A 22,491-nucleotide genomic window follows, 5' to 3' on the forward strand; every position below is an offset into this window, starting at 1 on the left:
GTTATCCATTTTAAAAGTAGCAGTGTGTACCTGTCCATCCCAAACTCCCTAACTATCCCTTCCTCTGGCAACCATAAGTTCATCTGAAAAATGAAAAAATTTTCAAAGCATCAGTCATGTCAGCCCCTCTTGCACAAAACCCTTCCAGGGCTCCCCAGGCTCCTAGGGTATCCCCCACCCCAACTTTAACTCTGATCCACCTCTCCAGGTCCCCTTCCTCCTGTGCTCCATCCACCCTGGTCTTTCACTTTCCCACCACAGGACCTTTGCACATGCTGTTCTGGCTCCAGGAACACGAGTCCCTTCTCCACCCAGCGAATGGCCTTGTGCTTTAGTTCACAGCCCTCAGTCAGTTCCCCAGGAAGGGCTAGCTTGATCTCTCTGATGGGTCCTTGCAGTTTCCTTTCCTTCTCAGCTCTGGGTACAAATCCTATTCCTTAGGCCAGCCTTTCCAAACTCCCTTGTGAAGTTCTTATTATTTATTTGGCTACACCAGGACTTAGTTGTGGCATATGAACTCTTAGTTGTGGCATATAGGATCTAGTTCCCTGACCAGCCGATTGAACCTGGGCCCCCTGCATTGGGAATGTGAAGTCTTAGCCACTGGATCACCAGGGAAGTCCTTTTGTAAAATGCAGATTCCTGGGCCCTTCTCAGCCTTAGAGTCAGAAAGGCCAGCAAAGGGTTCTAGGCACTGTTTAATGAGCCCCTTGGGGGATCCTTTCTATTAGTGTGGGTTGGGGGCTGATAGGTGTGTGCCTACCCCCACTCAGTTCTGAGTCCCCAGAGGTGGGCACCATTCTATTTTTGCAACCCTACCTCCAGCACAGCACCTGGCACACGACAGGCCTCAAGAAATATTTGTTAAATGGATGGATGATGATACAATGAATAGAATTAGTTCCAGTGACTAACTTTAATTCAATTCCAAGTGTATTTATGACCCTGCCTACACAAGAGCAGAACATTAGGAGAATCCCAAGATGGACTGATGTGTCCCTGAGCTGAGAGAGTGAACAGGATATGAACAAACCCAAGCTGGGGACCCTGCTTGGGCTGTGAGCTCTGAGCAGAGGACAGAAGTGTCCCGGGGACCATCCTGGGGCAGCTAAACCCACTCTTTTCTCTGGGAAGGCAACTTCCCCTCCCCAACACAGGTGAAGAGAGAGACACCGTGCGCCCCTGTGGGGAACTGAGGCCCCAGAAAGAAGACAGGGTAACAACAGGGACAGCAGCAGCAATAATAAACATAGTTAAGATATGAAGGCTTGGCATCCCTGTTCTGAGATTCCACAAGTCAGCTCATGCAATCTGGTAGTTGTTTGGGCAGAGATAGCACCTTGATTTTCTGCCTTGCACCCACTTCCTCTCCCTTTCCTCCCCCTCAACTCCCACCAAGTGTTAAGCTCTGAATTGAAAGAGATCCATCATCCTTACCTCCACTCCACCTGGGGGTGCTGGATTTCAAACAGTCTGTCCCCCCACCCCACCCCATCTCTACATGCAAGCACACCTGCTTCTCATACCTCTCTCTGGATTTGGGGTTCTGAAAACTTTCCCACTGCCCTAGAGTGGGCTTCCCAGATGGCACTAATGGTAAAGAACCTGCTTGCCAAGGCAGGAGACGCAGGAGACATGGGTTTGATCCCTGAATCAGGAAGGACCCCCCGCCCCCGCCCTTGGAGGAAGGCATGGCAACTCACTGCAGTATTCTTGCCTGGAGAATCCCATGGACAGAGGAGCCTCGTGGGCTACAGTCCATGGGGTCGCAAAGAGTCGGACACAACTGAAGTGACCTAGTATGCATGCGCGCCCTAGAGTAGGGGTGTGGGTCTCGGGAGGGGGGCCCTATGTCTGATGCCAGAGTGGAGAGTGTAAGGGGAGGGGTTGGGTGCCGCCGAGGGAGCCAGCCCCACCCCGACTCTTCTTGGGCACCCACGAGGCGGTGGCTTGCATTTCAGGATTTTGAGCTTGGCAGAACGCCTGCGACGTTCATTTCTGAGGGGGCAGGGAATGGAAAGAGAGGACGGATGGAGCCAGAGGCTTTTCCTGGGCCCTGCCCAGGCTGGGATGGACAAGATCTTTGAGATTAAAAAAAAAAAAAAAAAAAACCAGCTGGCTTGCACCCAGGTCTGCGGGGAGTCCCTCCTTCTTGATGAAGGAGAGGATGGATGGGGATATAAAATAGGGGTGGGAGATGGCAGGTATCCTGCAGTCACTGGGCCCTGAGGGGTTACGATCAGGCCCCACCCCCCAGAAAACAGAGAGGACGTGTTTCAGAGCTGGGTGGGCTGCACGGACACTGAAGGCTTGTTCGCCAGCTGCCCACGCTCGCCGGGAATCGCCCGGTCGGCTGGGCACCCTGGAGCTGTCACTTACGCCACTGCCTGTACCAGCTGGCCGGGCCCCCTGCTCTCCTGCCCTGCCTGCACCCCTGCCTCCCTGGGAGCAGCTCCGAGGGCCCCAGAGGTCAAGAGCCTGTGAGTGGTGACCTTTAGGACAGGGGAGAGAGGGCCCAGAGAGAGCTGGAGTCCCTGGATGTTGCCAGGCCTGGTAAACAGAGCCCCTGAGAGGCAAAAAGCCCTGAAGTCTCTGCCAGCCTCCCTCCTCCCCCCGGGGAGGGCGGGGTGCATGGACACGGTCAACTGAGTGACTGGAAGGTGGGGAGCGCGTGGACAGGCTGGGACTTGTTCCTGCCCGGGGCTCCTAGGAGCAGGCATCCCCCTGAAACCAGGAATGCTCAGCCCACCCCTGAGCAAAGCTGAATCAGTGTTAGCTACCCCCAGTATATTCTCCTTCCCAAACCTGGATCCCGGTTCTGCTCCAGTGGGTTCACTGAAAGGAGGCCCCCTCGGAATCCTGGGTTCAGGATTTCAAAAGGAAGCAGGCAGTGAGACATTTCTTTGGCAAGGCACACATCTGGGCCAAGGTTCCATGGTCGGGTCGGAGGAGTGAGGTGTGCCCACAGGCAGGAGGTCCCCGAGTTTCTGATCTGTCAGGTGGAGCAGGTTGGGGTGGGGAGGGGGCGGGGAGGCGGGGCTGGCCTCCTGGATTCTGACCTTGCCCTCTCAGGCTATGGATCTTCAGCAGAGCCAGCTTCACAGGCGTGAGACCTGGGCTGTCACACAAAAGGACCCTGCACTCGATTTAATGCCCTACCAGGACTGAAGTGGGATTCTTAAATATTTTGAGTAGGGGGTCCTGCACTTTCATTTTGTACTAGACCCTGAAAATTATGCAGGTGATCTTGACCTAAAACTCAAGGTAAAAATGATGGTTGTAGAGTTTCTACTTAGGGGAAGCTTGGAAGTGAAAAGCTGGCTGGAAGTAAGAGCTGAGCAACTTGTCCTGAAGCTACACTTAATAACAGCAGCAGCAGCAAAACCACCATGCTCTTAACAGTACTGTGTGTCAGTCACTGTCCTTTTTTTTTTTAACACTTGACCACACCAAGTGACTTGTGGGATTCTAGTTCCCTGACCAGGGATCAAACCCATGCTCCCAAGTGGAAGCACAGAGTTTCAACTACTGGACTGCCAGGGAAGCCCCATCAGTCACTGCTCTAAATGCTTTATATGAATTAGCTCATCAAATGCTCAAAACATCTCTACATAATCATAACTATTATGATCCCATTTTACAGAAGAGAAAACTGAGTCTCAGCGAGGTTAAAGAAGCAGCTATCAATCAAACATGGGCAGTTCGACTCCACAGCCCTTTACCTTCTGCTAGAACTCCCATTTGTTCAGATTTAGTCGGTTTCTTGTATACGTGTGGTTGAGTCTTGTCTTTCTGACAGCCATTCTGACAGCCTCTGGTTTTTAATTGGTATATTTACACCATTCACACTTAATATAATGACAGAGTTGGATTGATATCTACCATGTTTGTAAATGTATTCAGTGCACTTAATTCTTTTTTAACTCTTCCCCTCTTTTTATGCCATCTGTTTTTAAATATTTTATGATTTCATTTTTTTCTCCTCTCTTAGTCTATCAAATATACTAAAAAATTTTTAGTGGTCGCCCTAGAGGTTTTACAATATCCATGACAACTAATCTAAGTCTTCTTTCAAATAGCACTATGCTACTTCAGAGAGTTTCCCCAATTTCTCCCTCCCCTCACTTGCAACGTGGCTGCCACTCATTTCTTGAAACCTCATAACAATTTTATGAGGTGTGGTGGGGACCGTCCTCAGCCACATTTTACAGAGGTGTTGACAAAGGCACAAAATGTGTATGTTTCCCCAGATCACAGTGAATGGCAGAATTGAGCTTTGAACCCAGCCATTCCTTGTTCTGTGTGGCAAGCAGCCTGCTTTCCTTTAGCTGTTCTATTCCATGTCAAACAATGGAGCCAAGTTTTTTAAAGAGACGTTTGTGCTTATTTGCTGTGGTGTTGGCGTTTTCTCCTGTTCTAGTGTATTATTATTATGGGGGGGGGGGTGCTCTAGAAGGGCTGACTGAGATGGGAAGCCACCAAAAGGGAACTGGGGCTCCAGCCTCACTTGTTGAAAGTTGAAAGTCGCTCAGTTGTGTCCGGCCCTTTGCAACCCCATGGACTATACAGTCCAGGGAATTCTCCAGGCCAGAATATTGGAGTGGGTAGCCTTTCCCTTCTCCAGAGGATCTTCCCAACCCAGGGATCGAACCCAGGTCTCCCGCATTGCAGGTGGATTCTTTACCTGCTGAGCCACCAGGGAAGCCAAGAATACTGGAGTGGGTAGCCTGTCCCTTCTCCAGCGGATCTTCCCGACCCAGGAGTGGAACCGGGGCCTCCTGCATTGCTTCACTTGTTGACTCCACCCCAAGTCACACCCCCTCCCCGCAGGCTTAGAGTGAGAGGGAGGGGCTTGCAGTGCCGCCTTGTGGCGTGAGGTGCGAGGGCTGGGGCACCTTATGCAGCTCCCTGAGGTCAACGTGCTGGATTGAGTTGCAAAACCTCTTCACAGAAGAGCCTAATCCCTGGATTCCCAGACTGTCTCCTTATGGTTTTTGGAGGGAGGCCAGAAGAGGCATTCTGGGGGCCCTCCCTGTGGGAGCTCTATTGCTCCAGCCAGCCCAGACAGCCCCATTCTCAGGGGCGGGCAGGAAGGAGCAGTTTCTGTTTGTAAACAGCAGCTACGCCCTGCGGGCATCCTTCCTTCCCCTCTCCCTACCCCCCGCCCCCCACCAGCCCCAAAGCTCTGCCTCCTTTGGCAGGGGATGAAATCTGGCCTAGGGTCCTGGGGCAGCAGTAGGCAGGACCGTCCTCCCCAACCTCCCTGGGCTGATTTTCCAGGCCAGCGGGAATCCCCCTGGAAGGGCACCTGGAGTCAGATCTGAATACCTGGGGGCGGACACAAGCCTAGCTGGCCTTTTGAGGGGACTGTGGTTTTGGGGGACCCAGGAACAGGCTTGGAGGGTACACACTATGGGAGACATCGACTTCTCTGACCAGCATTCCAATTTCCCTTTGAGAAACCACCCTCCCCACTTTCTCAAGTGACCACACCCCTCTGCTCCAGAAGGAACCAGGTGGGTCAGCCTTGGCCAGTTAGCGTACTCCCTGCCACCATGCTGGTTCAAGTAGTCCGCTGAGAGTCCACCTTGGGGTTTCGCTGGGACAGCTGGAAGAGGGGAGACCTCTGTGTACTGAGCTTCTGAAGCTGGTAAGATACAAATTTGTACATGCTGGTGGCTGACTTGCCAGCCAAACAGAGGGAAAACAGAGTCTAAAGATGATTTTTTTAAAATGGTATTTCAAAGTGGTGGGGAAAGAATGAATTATTCACTAAATGGGACAGTTGGCTACACATTTAGGGGGAAATTAAATCATATCCCTTATGGAAATAGATTCCAGTTAGAGGAAAGTAAAAAAGTATTAAAAAGTGAATGTAAGGACTTCTTTAGTGGTCCCTTGGTTGAGATCCCATGCTTCTGATGTAGGGAATGTGGGTTCGGTCCCTGGTTGGGGGACTAGGATCCTACATTCCATGCTGTGGCCAAAAAAATAAAATTAATGTAGTGGAAGAAAATGCAAGATAATACTTTTTCAGACACTTGGCAGTGGGTGAGCTCCTCCTTCATGTGACACAAAACCCAGAAACCCCTGAAGGAGATTTGCAGATTGGCTGCATAAAAGCAGAACCTGTATAGTCAAGGATACCATAGAAAAAGTTGAAAGACTGATAATGACCAGGAAAAAATATTTGCAACTCTGCTACAAGTAGGTCATTTGCAACAAATGACCTCTAGTTACAAAGAGGTCCCTCAATGGAACAAAAGGAAAAAACCACTCAAACTCAAACTGGCCGAAGGATGTGAACAGCAAATCACAGAAGAACAGTCAGCCGGACATTGTTTGCTTCTAGAAGCCCTGAAGTTAGCTTCTAGCAGCACCGCCAAGAAGGGATTAGAAATGATGTCATGTGTGAATGGTTGAAGGCAGGAAAGACTATTTAGCCCAGAAGGAAATGGGTGAGAGCAGCACGGTCCAATAAAACATAATGCCAGCTACACATGACATTTAAAACTTTCAACAGCGGCTTGTAAAAAAGCAAAAACAGGTGAAATTACTTTAGTCATGTATTGTACTTAACCAAAAGTAGCACTTCAACACATGATCAAGATAAAAATTATTTATTGGTTTTTGTTTCGACTCTTATCTTGGAAATCTGGTGTGTATTTTATACTTACAGGCATACCTTGTTTTATTGGGCTTCCTTTTATTGTGCTTTGCACAGTTATGGCTTTTCTGGTTGTTGGTTTTGTTTCTTTTCAGAGTGAAGGTTTGTGGCAACCTTCTGGTAAGCAAATTTGGTGGCATTTTTTCCAACAGTTGGCTCACTTCATGTGTTTGGTACGTCTCACAATGCTTTTTCCTTTCAATGATATTTATTACGGTGATCTGTGATGGGTGATCTTGGATGTTACTCCTACAGGTCACCGAAGGCTCCAGATGATGCTTGACTTTTTAAGCAATATTTTCAAATTAAGGTATGTACATTTAGGCATATGCCATGGCACACTTTACAGACTGCAGTTTACTGTAAGCATGACTTTTATGTGCACTGGGAAACCAAAAAATTCATGTGACCCGCTTTACTGGGATATTTGCTTTACTGCGATATTTGCTTTATTGCGATGGTCTGAAACTGAACCTGCAACATCTAACATCTCCGAGGGTGGCTGGTACAGTGCGCCTCCATTTGGGACAGCCACATCTCACGTGCTTAGTCGTCACAAATGGTTGGCATCAATCACAGTGTCAGAGGCTGAGAGAATAAGCACCAGACTTGGGGCCATGTCCTGGTTTTCTCATTTGCCGTCTGTGTGACCTTTTTGATTTCCTGTCTTCATTTGAAAAATAACACTATAGGGCTGTGTGGGGGTGTCATTTGTTTTTTTTTTTTTTTCTGGTGTCACCCTTGTGGCCTGTGGGATCTTAGTTTCCTGACCAGGGATTGAACCTGTGCCCTCAGAAGTGAAAGTTCGGACCACGGGACCACCAGGCAGTTCCCCTGTGAGGGTTTTATTTAACATGAAATCCTACCACCTTTATTTTCTTTCTTTAAAATACTTTTTATTTTCATATTTTTATTGGAATATAGCTGCTTTACAATGTTGTGTTAGTTTCCGCTGTAGAGCAAAGTGAATCCAGCCACACTTACATACTTAAATCCCTTCTCTTTCGGGTTTCCTTCCCATTAGTTCACCACAGAGCACTGAGTGGAGTTCCCAGTGTTATACAGTCTTCCACTCCATCCGACCCTGCTGTGTGGGTTTTAAATGGAATCCACGTAAGGTATTCAGCTCACTGGATGGCACGGAGTTGCATACACGCGTGCTCAGTCGCTTCAGTCGGTCCAACTCTTTGCAACCCCATGGACTGAAGCCCACCAGGCTCCTCTGTCCACGGGATTCTCCAGGCAAGAATACTGAAGTGGGTTGCCATGCCCAGCTCCAGGGGATTTTCCCAACCCAGGAATCGAACGCATCACTTATGTCTCCTGCATTGATTGGCAGGTGGGTTCTTTACCACTAGTGCCACCTGCAAAGCCTGGCACAGAATTGAGAGCATAACAAAGTTGTTGATCTGAAGTTACAAATTATTACCCAATAGCTGACAAGACTATAAACACAGTGGACAAAACAAAAGCCAACATGTAAAACTGGTAGGGTGTGGGATTTGAATTCAGCCTAAGAAAAAACTCCAGGGTCCAGCGTTGCACCCAGTCCTACAGCTGCCAGCCTCATGTGACCTCGGAGCATGGAGGGAGCTATTCCAACCAAGAAGCGCTGAAATGTAAAATACACACTGGATGTCCAGGACTTAGTGCGAAAAAACAGAATGCAAAACATTTCACTAAATTGTTTACCGTGGATTACATGCTGATATCACATTTGGATGTATTGGATTAAAGGAAATGTATGATTACAATGATTATTATTACTCTTTAAAATGACATGAATGTTCTCGCGTTATATTTCTGTGGAACAGCACTGGTTTAGAACTCTGTAACAGTGGGAGACAATGCTTGGTCGAGTAGTGAGTTCCCCGTCCTGAGAGTATCTCAAGCTGAGGATGGGTCATGGGGAAGTAGGGGCAGTACATGATGACTTCAGAGCTGGGGACTTGAGGGTTCCTTCAGACTGAGTCTCCTAGTCACGGAGGGGTTTCTGGGGCTGCTGCTCAGCGTCTGTCTAGCAGGCAGTAGATGTCTGTCTGGAGGTGGCTTAGAAAGCAGCCCTCACTCCTGCACTTCAGGACTCCGCTCATCCAAACAGGAGGCCAGCATGGCACACTGTTGTCTCAGGGGGACAGTGATTGTCCGGAGGAAGGACTGGGCCCCGCCTGCCTTCTGCATCCTTGTGGCTTGGACCAGCTCAAAGTCAGCCCGTGAGGTCCCTTTTCCTCCCGGCTCCCAGACACTGTCTAGAGGGAGGGGCCCTCATGATCGCCTCTCAGCCCCAGATCCTGGGCAAAGCTCCCACAGGAGGGGAGCACTTGGCTGCCTGGATGCCTGGAGAGGCCTTGGAGTAAGTATCTTAGTGTGTGTGAAGCTGGGAGCAGCTGTTTCCTTTACCCCAGTGGCCAGACAGCTTCCTCCTCAAGGGCCTGCATCGCATCAGGGAAGGGTCAACCCAGCACCCCAGTATTGGCTTGCCTGATGCAAGCCAGGCAACCAAGAACTTGCATGAATTTTGCTTAATAATTAAAACCCACAACCAGCAGGATGGCATAGCCTGGAGATTCTGTTTCAGCCCTGAGGCTCTCCCATTACCACGAGACCAAAGTCCCTTGCCATCTTTGGGTTTCCTTATTCTTCAATCAAGGATGGGGACACCAAGTGGCCTTTCCAGTTTTTTTTAATTCAGGGATCCTTTGATTCCTCCTTGCTGTGGCATCCTCTTATTTCTCAGTGCTAAGTCCTGTCTGTCCCAGCTGGATGACAATGATAATAGCAATAGTAAACAGCAACTAACTCAAAAGGTAAAGAATCTGCCTGCAGTGCGGGAGACCTGGGTCGATCCCTAGGTTGGGAAGATCTCCTGGAGAAGGGCATGGCTACCTATTCCAGTATTCTTGCCTGGAGAATTCCATGGACAGAAGAGCCTGGCAGGCTACAGTCCATGGGGTCCCAGGACACAACTGAGTAACTAACACTTTCACCGCATTTGTCAATTTCTGCTTTACATGCATTTAAATCACTCAATCCTCCCAACAACATTATGATGTAGGGACCATTGTTAGCTCCATTTTATGAAGGCAGACACAACTATGAGCCCCCTGTGTTAGTTGGTTTGAACTGCCATACAAAGTATTCAATATCACAGACTGACTGGTTTAAACAAGAGAAATTCATCTTTCAGTTCTGGAGGCTGGAAGTCCAAGACTGGGGTGTCAGCAGGGTTGATTTCTTCTGAGGCCTCTCTCCTTGGCTTGCAGGTGGCCACCTTTCCATATGTCTTCACATGGTCTTCCCTCTGTAGTGTCTGTATCCTCACTTCCTCTTCTCATAAGGACATTAGTCATATTGGAATTAGGGTCCACCCATATGACCTCATTTTAACTTAAAATCACCCCTTCCAAGACCCCTGCCTCCAAATACAGTAATGCCTTGAGGTACTGGGGCTTAGGATCTCAACACATGAATTTGGGGGTGGGGCACAATTCAGCTTGTGACATTCCTCAGAAAGGCAAGAAGAACTGGCATAAAATATTAAGCAAAATTCACACTGGTTCTGGGTTTCCTGGCTTGCATCAGGCAAATCCACTCTGGGGTACTGGGTGGACCCTTCCCCAATGAGACACAGGCCTTTCTCTTGTAATCCTCGTGGGGCACACAACAGAGAACCTCAGATAACCTTTGATAGAGGGTTGGGTGGGGGATGGGGAGAGGGGATGATTGGGGAGCAGAGGACACCCCCAAGGTCTACCCTGACAGCATCGCATGGGGTGCTGATGGCTTAGATGGCTCAAATGGCCAAAGGAACAGAAATTGCCTCCTGATCATAGAAGGGTGCTGACCCCACTGGGAGGGTCAGGAAGACTTCCTGGAGGAGGCACAGTAAGGAGATAAAGAGGTTGGAGAAGAGCTTTCCAAGAAGAGAAAACAGCAGGTGCAAGCTGGTGTGCCTGAGATGGGGTGTCTTGTGATGGGGGCTCTAAGCATCAAGTTCAAATTCAGGGGACAGAAGTGGCAAAAGAAAGGAGAGGGAATTCCAGGAAGGTCCTGGACGCTAAGGAACATGGACTTAACCTAGCTCTCCAGGAGTTATTGAATGATGTCAAGCAAGGGAGTGGAGGGGGATTTTACAATATTCATCACAATGGTGTCGTATCTTTTTGCCTTTTCATACTGTTCATAGGGTTTCCATCACATTCTCACGGATGTGAGAGCTGAACCATAGAGGAGGCTGTGCACCAAAGAATTGATTCTTTTGAATTGTGATGCTAGAGAGGGTTCTTGAGAGTCCCTTGGACAGCAAGGAGATCAAACCAGTCCATCCTAAAGGAAATCAATCCTGAACATTCACTGGAAGGACTGACACTGAAGCTGAAGCTCCACTACTTTGGCCACCTGATGTGAAGAGCCAACTCATTGAAAAAGACTTTGATGCTGGGAAATATTGAGGGTAAGAGGAAAAGGGGTGACAGAGGATGAGATGATTGAATTGCATCATCGACTCAATGGACACGAGTTTTAACAAACTCCAGGAGACAGTGAAGGACAGGGAAGCCTGGCGTGTTGCAGTCCACGGGGTCACAAAGAGTCGGACGTGACTTAGTGATTGAAAGTAACAACAATCCCAGCGGTGAGTGGACTCCAGGCCAAGCTGTCACTCAGCCTGCCACAAGCCACACCTCAGCTCTGCCCACTCTCTGGTCCCTGCCATGCCTCTCACTCACAGTCCTTTTTTCCCTTCCTCTGGGAAGCCAGGGTCCCTTCTCATCTACTGTTCAGCTAGAACCACCCTGAATGGTTCAGCCTCCCAATCATTAGTATTGAGTGATCGCTTTCCAAACATGGTTTTTGGCACAGAGTCTGGGAAGGCTGTCTCCCAATCACACTGAAAGCTGGTGGTCATCTCTGTCTTTACAAGGAATGTGTGTGCCTTTCTGAGTTCCCTCCACATGCAACTGGTGGTGGTGGGTCAGGAAGAAGGGACTCCTCTGGCTGAACCTCTTGGGGGTGGGTGGAAAACCCAGAGACTTGGGGTGGGCGAAACTGGCTACATCCTGTGACACAGAAGTTCCCCCTTCAAAGCTGCTAATAACAATGACAGTAGTAATAATAGAGTAAGTATTTACGAAGCACTTACTTCATACACACTTTACAATATTAATTCATTTAATGTTCACAGCAACCCTTGAAGTAGAACTGTTATCTCTGTTTTACAAATGAGAAGACTAAGGCACAAAGTGGCTAAATCACTTGCCCAAAATCAAAGTGAACTGCTCAAATGAAAGAGAAAGGCAGCCTTTTGCTGACTCTCGATGAAGGAATCTCCCCACAGCTTGGAAACAGTCCTACCATCAATTTTGGGCCAAATGCTTCATAAAAATTAGAGGATGCAAACTAGGGTCTCCATTTTTTTCTACGCGAAGCTCTAAGATTAAGATGCAGTTATTTCAGTGGAGGAATTTCCTGAAAAATCTGGCTCCTGGCTCCCTCTTGGAAAATTGGAAGTGCTGGCACCCTGGGCCCACATTCCCACATAGGGTGTATTCGTGAAAGATGTCAGACAGAGAAAGGCAAATACTGTATGTCTTTACTAATATGTGAAATCTAAAGAAAGTGAAGTTGCTCAGTCCTGTCCGACTCTTTGCAACCCCATAGACTGTAGCTCACCAGGCTCCTCTGTCCATGGGATTTTCCAGTCAAGAATACAGGAGTGGGTTGCCATTTCCTTCTCCAGGGGCTCTTCCTGATCCAGGGGTTGAACCCAGGTCTCCCGCATTGCAGGCAGACGCTTTACTGTCTGAGCCACCAGGGATGTGGAATGTAAAAGGTAAAAAAAAAATGAAAGTAACGAAACAGAGACTCAGGCTTTTGTTGTTGTTTAGCCTCTAAGTTGTGTCCAACTCTTTTTCGACTCTGTGGACTCACGGGTAAAGAGAACAAATTAGCGGTTACCAGAGAGGAGAGGTGTGGCAGAGGAGAAGGGGATGAAAAGAGGCAGAAACTCCTGGGCATAAAATAAATGATAATGTAATATACATCACAGGAGATAAAGTCAGTGCTTTATAACAACACTGTATGCAGTATATTCTATAAAAACACTGAATTACTACATTGTACATCCGAAACTAATGTTAATATTGCAAATCAAATATACTTCAATTTAAAAGTTACATAAATGGTGCTCTGTGATGACCTTAAGGGATGAGATAGAGCTAGGGGAGTGGGAGGGAGGCTCAAGATGGAAGGGATACACACACACACGCACACACACAGAAAGCTGATTCGTGTTGTTGTGAAGTAGCCAGCACAACACTGTAAAGCAATTATCCTTCAATTAAAAATAAATTTAAGTAAATTTTTAAAAAGGTTACATAGAATCTATAAATAGGGACCAAACAAAAACAGAATCTATACATTTTCGTTTGTAAGATGTCATCGTCCGTAAATATCACTTGGGGAAGTAATTACAATACAGATTCCTCAGCCCCTTCCCCAGAGGTTCCGATTCAGTAAGTCTTCCCCGAGGTCCAGAAATCAATGTTCTCACAAGCAACCCCACCACCACCACCACACATAGTGGGGATTCCCTCACTGGTGATCCAGGACCATATTTAGAAAAACGCTGCTTTAGTCCTTGGGCACTCAGCAATACCGGATGACATGATACCAAACAGGAGTCCAAAGGCTCAGGTTTTATCCTGAGCGATCAGGACAAATCTGCCTTCAGCTTACTCAATGAAAACGTCTTCTGAACACCAAGGCTGTGCCTGGGGCTTCTCCTCCTGGACCGCCTAGTCCAGGCTCACACACCTGCGTTTTCGGGCTTTAAGAACTCTTCAGCCCCTCCCCGTCTTCACTCTCTACCTGCCCCACCTCCCACTTACAGCCGAAGGTGCAAGGTCTGCGTGGAAACTGTTGCCCGGCTTGTTGTGCAGGTTTGGATGAAACACGCTTTGGGTTGGGATGGGTTTTTAGAGGAGAGGGCCTGGCTACAGCCCTCTCCAACTCTCATGACACAAAGGACCGGTATGTGATCACATACAAAGGCTTACAGATAAGGAGTCACACTTACCAGCCCGCCTGCCTGGCAGCTGGGGCATTTGTTATTGCCTAGAAAATCAATGGGCAGGGAATGGTCCTATTCACCACACCCCCCTGCCACCCCGCCCGGACAGAACACACTGAGTTTACAACAAGGAATCAAAGCCGGCATGTGCGCCAGCGGATCTCATGTTGCCAGCGGCAAGGGAGAATGAAGACCTCCCAGGACCACCACTCCTTAACGCTTCTCTTGTTCTGGCTGCTCTGCATGATCAGGCACAAATTCTACCACAAAGAAACTACACTTGTTCTGTTCTTTAGCATTCAGGACCCATATTTCACCTAATTCTCATCCCTGTGTAAACATCCTGAGATGCTGCAATTTGCCCCATCCTATGATGAGGAAATGGAGGCTCAGAGCTCATCAGAGGCCCTGCAGGCAGTGGCGCTGGGTTTTTAATACAAGGAATGAAGACTCTTTTATGTCTCAGAGGAGCTGGGACTCATTCTCCTCCTGGACACCCAGTTCAGTTCAGTCGCTCAGTCATGTCCGACTCTTTGCGACCCCATGCACTACAGCATGCCAGGCCACCCTGTCCATCACAATCTCCCGGATCTTACTCAAACTCATGCCCATTGAGTTGGTGATGCCATCCAACATCTCATCCTATGTCATCCCCTTCTCCTCCTACCTTCAGTCTTTCCCAGCATCAGGGTCTTTTCAAATAAGTTAGCTCTTCACATCAGGTGGCCAAAGTACTGGAGTTTCAGCTTCAACATCAGTCCTTCCAATGAATATTCAGGACTGATTTCCTTTAGGATGGACTGGTTGGATCTCCTCTCAGTCCAAGGGACTCCCTAGAGTCTTCTCCAGCACCACAGTTCAAAAGCATCAATTCTTCGGCGCTCAGCTTTCTTCACAGTCCAACTCTCACATCCATACATGACCACGGGAAAAACCATAGCCTTGACTACATGGACCTTTGTTGGCAAAGTAATGTCTCTGCTCTTTAATATGCTATCTAGGTTGGGCATAACTTTTCTTCCAAGGAGCAAGAGTCTTTTAATTTCATGACTGCAGTCACCACCTGCAGTGATTTTGGACCTCCAAAAATAAAGTCTGACACGGTTTCCACTGTTTCCCCATCTATTTGCCATGAAGTGATGGGACCAGATGCCACGAGCTTAGTTTTCTGAATGTTGAGCTTTAAGCCAACTTTTTCACTCTCCTCTTTCACTTTCATCAAGAGGCTCTTTAGTTCTGCCATAAGGGTGGTGTCATCTGCATATCTGAGGTTATTGATATTTCTTCCGGCAATCTTGATTCCAGCTTGTGCTTCATCTAGCCCAGCATTTCTCATGATGTACTCTGCATATGTTAAACAAGCATGGTAACAATATACAGCCTTGACATACTCCTTTTCCTATTTGGAACCAGTCTGTTGTTCCACGTCCAGTTCTAACTGTTGCTTCCTGGACACCCAGCATGGGTCAGACTAGCCAGTATGTCCCAGCAGGTTTGAACAGCTTTGAATTTAACAAGATGGGATGGTAGCTGCACTGTCTAACAATGGGGCCACAGGCCAGAGGTGGCCACTGAACACCTGAAGTGTGGCCAGTACAAACTGAGATGCTCTAAGTGTAAAATACATGCCAGGGCTTGAAGATTAAATACAAAAAGAGGGGGTGGGTGGGATGTAAAATATCTGTTTTATCTTAAGTGTGTGCTGCAATGGAAATATTTGAGATACTAGGTTAAAGAAAATCTTCTTGACACATTATTGACCAGAGATGTATTAATATGTCTTTTGTTACCCAAATGTTATTGACCAGAGATATATCAATATCACATAAGAAATCGCCACCCACAGGCATTATTTTCTGCAAAAAATCCCCCAGTCAATAATGAGGTAAGATTACATTCATCTGTTTCTCCATTTCTTTAAAAATACAGCTACTAGAAAATAAAATTATATATATGGCTCCCATTTTATTTTCACTGGACAATGTCTCAATCATTTCCCTTTCAGAAGGCCCCTGCATCTTTTATCAAAATTCCCTAACTATATCCCAGTCACCTTTCAATTACAAATCACCATGGGAGGAAGAAATGGGTGACTCTTCTTCATCTGCCTACAGAGCCCAAGTCAGAAAAACGCCCCTAGCATTCTCTGTCGTCCCCTCCTTCCTGCTTATAAGCATAGAGATGAAATAGGAACCCTATTAGCCTTCTTGGGCTGCTGTAGCAAGTCACCACCATCTGGATGGCTCACAGTGACAGCAACTTACTCTCCCACACTTCTGGAGTTCTGGAAGTCAGAAATGGAGGTGTTGGCAGGGGTGGTTTCTTCAAGGCTCTGTTCCCAGCCCCACGGGGTGGCCAGCATCCTTGCCTCAAGTTCCTCAACTTGAAGCTGCATCACTCCAATCTGCTTTCGTTATCACATGGCCTCCCCTCCTACCCCCGTGCATGTGTCCAAACTTTCCCTTTTCCCAGCCATTGGACTGGGACCCACCTTACTTTGGTATGACTTCATCTTAAATACTAACTAGTAACAATTGCAAGGATTCTATTTCCTCATAAGGTTACATTCTGAGGTTTCAAGTAGATCTGAACTGGGGGGGGGGGTCACTGTTCATCACAGTACTGGTGCATGTGTGCATGTGTGCATTCAAATCCATGTGTGCATGCTCAGTTGTGTCTGACTCTCTGTGGCCCCACTGACTGTAGCCTGCCCACCAGGCTCCTCTGTCCATGGGATTTTCTAGGCAAGAACACTGGAGTGGGTAGCCATTTCCTTCTCCAGGGGATCTTTCCAACCCAGGGATCAAACCCACATCTCCTGCATTGCAAACGAATTCTTTACCACTGAGCCACCAGGGAAGCCCACACCTAAAAGTAACACATTGTAAATCAACTTCACTTCAATAAAGTGTACAGAATCTGTATGGTTAAGTCAACAAAGTGTTGACAAAAGAAAGAAAAATTAGGTTGCTCTCTGTATTGGAGGTGGGAAACAAAACTGGATTTGTGTGGTAGATGGTTACGGATAACACATACTACGGGGGGAGGTACTTTAACAAACAGGCAACTGCCCTGACGCCAGAACTGCGGACACACGACCCCTGCCATTGAATCCTCAGGGATCCAGTTGTCATTGCCACTATGAAAACCTAAACCAGACCGTGCCTGAGTTGACCACCCACTATTTGCACAGAGGTCTTACATGGCTGCATCTGGCTTGTGACCCAGGGCTTGGGTCTTAGATACACAGAGCCATGAGACTGAGGCGGGTTCTGTCTGTTTGGTTTGCAAAACTGAGTTCTGTGTGTGTATCAGTGAGTGCAGCTCATTACCAGTGATACTTCTCCAGAGACAGAATACGACTGGAAGATCATGGGCAGCCATGAATATGAGAAACACCCATAATGTTCCACTTTACAGATGAGAAAACAGAGGCACAGAGAGGTTGAGTGACTCGCCCAAGGCAACAAGGTCTGATTCAAATCCAAGCCATCTAGCCACAGAGCTGAGCTCTCATACCTACAGGAAGGGTGTGGACACGTGGAGGTGGGAGGCAGGAGAGGTTCCGTCTGATGCAGAGACTTGGGGGATCAAAGGCACAGGAGGAGGGGGCCGGTTCTTGGAAAAAGACCCATCATTCCTTATATCCTGATGAGAAGGACGAGAGAGGGGCTGGCAGCCTGGGATGTCAGCATCGAGGACCCACAGAACGCCCACTGCCCGGCATCTCTCAGGTAACCTGATTCCAGGGCCCAGAGTGACCACATGCCTGAGTTGGGGTCTCCAAAACAGAGGACCACGTAGGGGGCCCGGGGCTCCCCATGTAGCCGGCTCCCATCACTCAGCCCCGCGTCCTCCCATCCCTCCCCGCCCGGGAGGGTAGCCCTCTAGGAGCTGGCTGATCTCAGAGCCAGGGTGACACTGATGGTAAACAGGGACATTCCAGACCTGGCGGAATCGTAGCAATGTGTCACCAGGGGCTGAGGGCAGGGAGGGGGTGTCGGGCAGGTTCCACCCCAGCTCAGCTGCAGTGACCTTCGCAAATACTCCAAGTGCCTACTATGTGCGAGACGTGGGAGGTGCATTCCTGAGTTCCCTGCCCAGAAACTGTGGCAGCCAGCCCCTTGGGTGCAAGTCAGCCTCCTCTCCAAGGAGTGGGGAGAGTTTCGATCTACCTCTCCTGCTTCTGGAGAGCTCAGGGAGGGGCAGGGCGGGGCCCTCGGAGCTGCCATCCCCGAGGAGGCTGGGTCCGGACCACATCTCCCCCCCACCCCACCCGGGCAGGTCAGGCAGTGGGGCCAGCGGTCCCTCAGCCCTATGCATTCCTCCTGGGCTGGAATCTGAGCCAGAAGGTATAAAACAAACATCTTGAGAGAAGTGGAAGGACTCCAGGCCAAGGTGGTGCGGTGCTGACAAGCGCAGAGCTGGGCAGAATTGCTTTCTCCCTCCTGCCCCCAGCCCTGAAGAGGTTTCCCTTGAATTGTAGGAGTTAGATTCTAGCCTAAGAGAGTCCTCCCCATCCCCAACCTCCTTGTTCCTGAGGTTTCCTCCTGGTTCCCAACCAGGATCTCGTCTGTCAGGGACACAGATTGTATATACCAGGGACACACATTGTATATGTATATCCCTGACTGGCACCCCCATCATCCAAAGCCCCAGCCCCTGGGTGGGTCTCTGGGGCCTTAGAATAGCCAACAGCTACCCACCCATGCTTGGTGTGTCCAGAGCTAGGCAGCTCAGAGTATAGTCCAAAAAGTGTCCCACTGCATTGAAAAGCTGAGCCCAACTTGGGGAGTGAAGGTTTTGACATCTTTACAGCCACTGCTGTGACCTGCAGGCATCTGAAGCTTATTGTCACATGTTACGAAAGTATAGTCATAGCAGTCAGGTACAGATGTGAGAGTTGAACCATAAAGAATGCCGAGCACCTAATAATTGATGCACTTGAACTGTGGTGCTGGAGAAAACTCTTGAGAGTCACTTGGACAGCAAGGAGATCAAACCAGTCCATCCTAAAGGAAATCAACCCTGAACATTCATTGGAAGGGCTGATGCTGAAACTGAAGCTTTGGCTACCTGATGGGAAGAGGTGACTCATTGGAAAAAACCCTGATGCTGATAAAGAAAGATTGAAGGCAAAAGGAGAAGGGGTTGGCAGAAAGATGATTAGAGAACATCGGCAGCTCGATGCACATGAACTTGAGGAAACTCTGGGAGATAGCGGAGGACAGAGAAGCCTGGCGTGCTGCAGTCCATGGGGTCACAAAGAGTTGGACACGACTCAGCAACTGAACAAGATGAAAGTATTGGTCCATGATGAATCCCTAGTCAAAAACAAGCCATCAAACTGGTCCCTCGCCACAACTTGACAAATACCCAGCTGCCAGAACAACAGAGCAGGAAAATCTTCCCCTGGGAGCCAGCAGGACCACAAGCTTCATGCTCCTTCCCTTTGTCTTCCCGAGCTCAGCCCCCTGAGAACATCAGGTCCATCAGAGCTTCCCCGCAGGGTGGGGAGTAGGCAGGGCTCGGATGAAGTCTGGGGGCCAGGGGTGGGATGCAGAGGGGATGACCAGGAGGACAGTTGGCTGTGGGGTCTCCTCTTTACCAGTAGCCCCTTCCCCTCCTTCTAGAGCCCCTCACAGGGGCTCTCACTAAAACACCATCGTTCAGTCCCACCAGTCTGCCCCAGGTGCTGCGTTAGGGACCAGACTGACATGCCTCCAGCCCTCACAGCTGCAGGAGATGTGGGCACCACTGACAATGAACCAAACAGCAGATGAACCAGGCCATTTCAGGTGGAAATAGAACAGGACGATGTGATAGGGAGTGAAAGAGGCGAGTTTGGGGGTGCAGTATATTAAATGAGAGACAATATGCCACTCACAGGTGGTAGGATTGTAGACAGCCTAAAACAGGGACAAGGAGTCATCCTAGAAACACTCAAGGAAAGAGAGAAGGACAGAGTGAAGGAAAGGAAGGAGGAGCTGAGTGCTGGAGGCTTGGCCCTGCCCAGTTCAAGGTCAGCCTGGCCTCTCTGCTTGCTCACAGCCTGGGTGGGAGGCGAGCCACCACTGTCTGGAGGACTTCAGGCAGGGCAAGGGAGCATCCCCTCCTGCCCTCTCCCGTCTTCAAAGTGCAAGAGGAGGCGAGATCCTACCTGAACCGGTTACATTCCCAGGGCCCCCAGGTCTTGCCCAGGCGTGGGGTGGGATCTATGCAACGATATTGATCTGTCCCAACCCCCATGCCATCCCCTCCTACCTGCAGATCAGGCGTTCGTGAGCGTCGTCTCCCAGCACGTGCCACCGTGAGATCTGGGACGCGCTGAAGCTGGGCGGGGCAGAGGCAGGACCGCGCATGCTCCCTGTGCACCTGCGGCGCCGTAGCCCTGGCCGCTCTGCCTGCCTGGCCTTTTGGGCCGCAGACTTCCCACCTCCTCCTCACGCTGTTCTCAGAGTTTCCAGGGCCTTTGGGGGAGCCTGGTTGTGAGCGTCAGGATTCCACAGCTCCTTCTCCAGCTGGAGCGAGTGAATTGGCTTCTCCTTTGGCCTGACACATTCCCACAAACTTTCAAGCAGTAACCTCGCACATTATTAGCCCCCACTTCTGCAGGTCAGAAACCCAGGCATGGCGGGGCTGGGTTCCCTGTTCTGGTGCCGGCGAGGCCGAGTTCGGGGGTGTCAGCTTTTGAGTGGAGGACCCCGGGGGCACTGCTCTCCAGGTTGTTTTGGTTGTTGGCAGGATTCAGTTCCTGTGGGGGTTGCCTGAAAGTTCGACGTCCTTGCTGGCTGTCAGCAGGACGGCTCATCTGCTCACGTGGCCCCATTTTCAAAACCAGCCACACTATACTGGGTCCTTTAGGAATCTCTTGATTCCCTCTTCAGCCCACAGCCCAAACTCCCGGTTTTAAAAGGGCTGGTGTGATGAGATTAATCCCACCTGGGTAATCAACCTTTTGAGAAACTCAAGGTCCACGGTTACATTCCTCTTGTAAGGTAATAGAGGGCTTCTCCGGAGAAGGCAAATGGAACCCACTCCGGTACTCTTGCCTGGAAAATCCCATGGACAGAGGAGCCTGGTAGGCTGCAGTCCATGAGGTCGCTAAGAGTCAGGCAAGACTGAGCGACTTCACTTTCACTTTTCACTTTCATACATTGGAGAAGGAAATGGCAACCCACTCCAGTGTTCTTGCCTGGAGAATTCCAGGGACGGGGGAGCCTGGTGGGCTGCCGTCTATGGGGTTGCACAGAGTCGGACACGACTGAAGCGACTTAGCAGCAGCAGCTGGTAACTCAGCAGTAAAGAATCCGCTTGCTGATGCAGGAGACACGGGTTCAGTTCCTGGGTCGGGAAGATCTCCTGGAGAAGGAAATGGCAACCCATTAGAGTATTCTTGCCTGGGAAATCCCATGGACAGAGGAGCCTGGCAGGCTACAGTCCATGGGGTTGCAAAAGGGTCGGACATGACTTAGCAACTAAACAAGGTAACAGAACCATAGGAGTCCTAGCTCATCATATGCACAGGTTCCCACACACTTAAAGTGGGGGGATTATACCAAGGCAAGGGTTCATGGGGGCCAATCTTTCAGTTCTGCTTACCTCTGCCAGCATCTAGTTCCAGGTGTACCACGGAGACCGCATCTGAGACTTCCCTGTTCAGGCACCTGGGCGAGCCTTGGGACCACAGAACTTCATTTTGAGCTCTGCTTTTGCCTGGCAGTGCTAGTGGTAAAGAATCTGCCTGCCAATGCAGGAGATGCAAGAGATGCGATTTCGATCCTTTGGTTGGGAAGATCCCCTGGAGTAGAAAATGGCAGACCATTCCAGTATTCTTGCTTGGAAAATTCCTTGGACAGAGGAGCCTGTTGGGTTACAGTCCATGGGGTCGCAAAGAGTCCGACACGACTGAACGACAGCGCGGCTGTGTGACCTTGGGCCAGTCATTTCCCCCTGGTCCTTGGTTCCCCTGTCTGTACACCAGGGAGACTGGGCTATCAGAGGCTCTCCACTCTCAGTGCCCTTTCAAGTCCCCTGGAGAAGCTTTTAAAAATATATAGTGCCTGCTCCCTATCCTGCTTGATCCTAGCTTAATGGGTCTGGGATGGGACCCAGACACAGGTTTATTAGAAAAATTTGCCCAGGAGATTGAGAGGATCAGCCAGTGCTGAGAAGCACAGAATCAGAAACTTTCTAAAATGGAGGTTCTCAACCATGGCAGCACATTAGAATCCCCTGGGGAGAATTTTTTTCCCATAAAAGACCCCTTTAGGGGGCGTCTTAGCTGAATTTGTTGGAGGCAGGATCCTGGCAGCGGCATCTTTTAAAATCACCCCAGGGGTTGCCTAGTGCAGGCAGGCGATTTTAATTTCCAACTTCCTGTCTTCTTCCCCCTTTCCACCAGGTGGGATGGAGACGAGAAAATGTCAGATTGAAGGAGGAATCAGGGAGAGGGAGGGGGAAACCTGAGTTCTGGGTCAGCCCCGAAGACTCCTCCCCTCCCTGGGGTCGTGACCTTCCTCCTGAACCCCCTTCACAGGATCAAGGATTAAAAAGCCATTGTGAGTTGAGTCAGTTCTAACGAGGTGGATGAACCTAGAGTGTGTTACAGAGTGAAGTCAGTCAGAAAGAGAAAAACAAGTATATTGACCAGATATATGGAATCTAGAAAGATGGTACTGATGAATCTATTTGCAGGGCAGCCATGGAGACGCAGACATAGACAACAGACTTGGGGACACGGGGAGGGAAGGAG

Source organism: Moschus berezovskii, chromosome 27, assembly GCF_049115385.1.
Source record: "Moschus berezovskii isolate FMDL1 chromosome 27, NW_MosBer_1.0, whole genome shotgun sequence".
Classification (NCBI taxonomy): Eukaryota; Metazoa; Chordata; class Mammalia; order Artiodactyla; family Moschidae; genus Moschus; species Moschus berezovskii.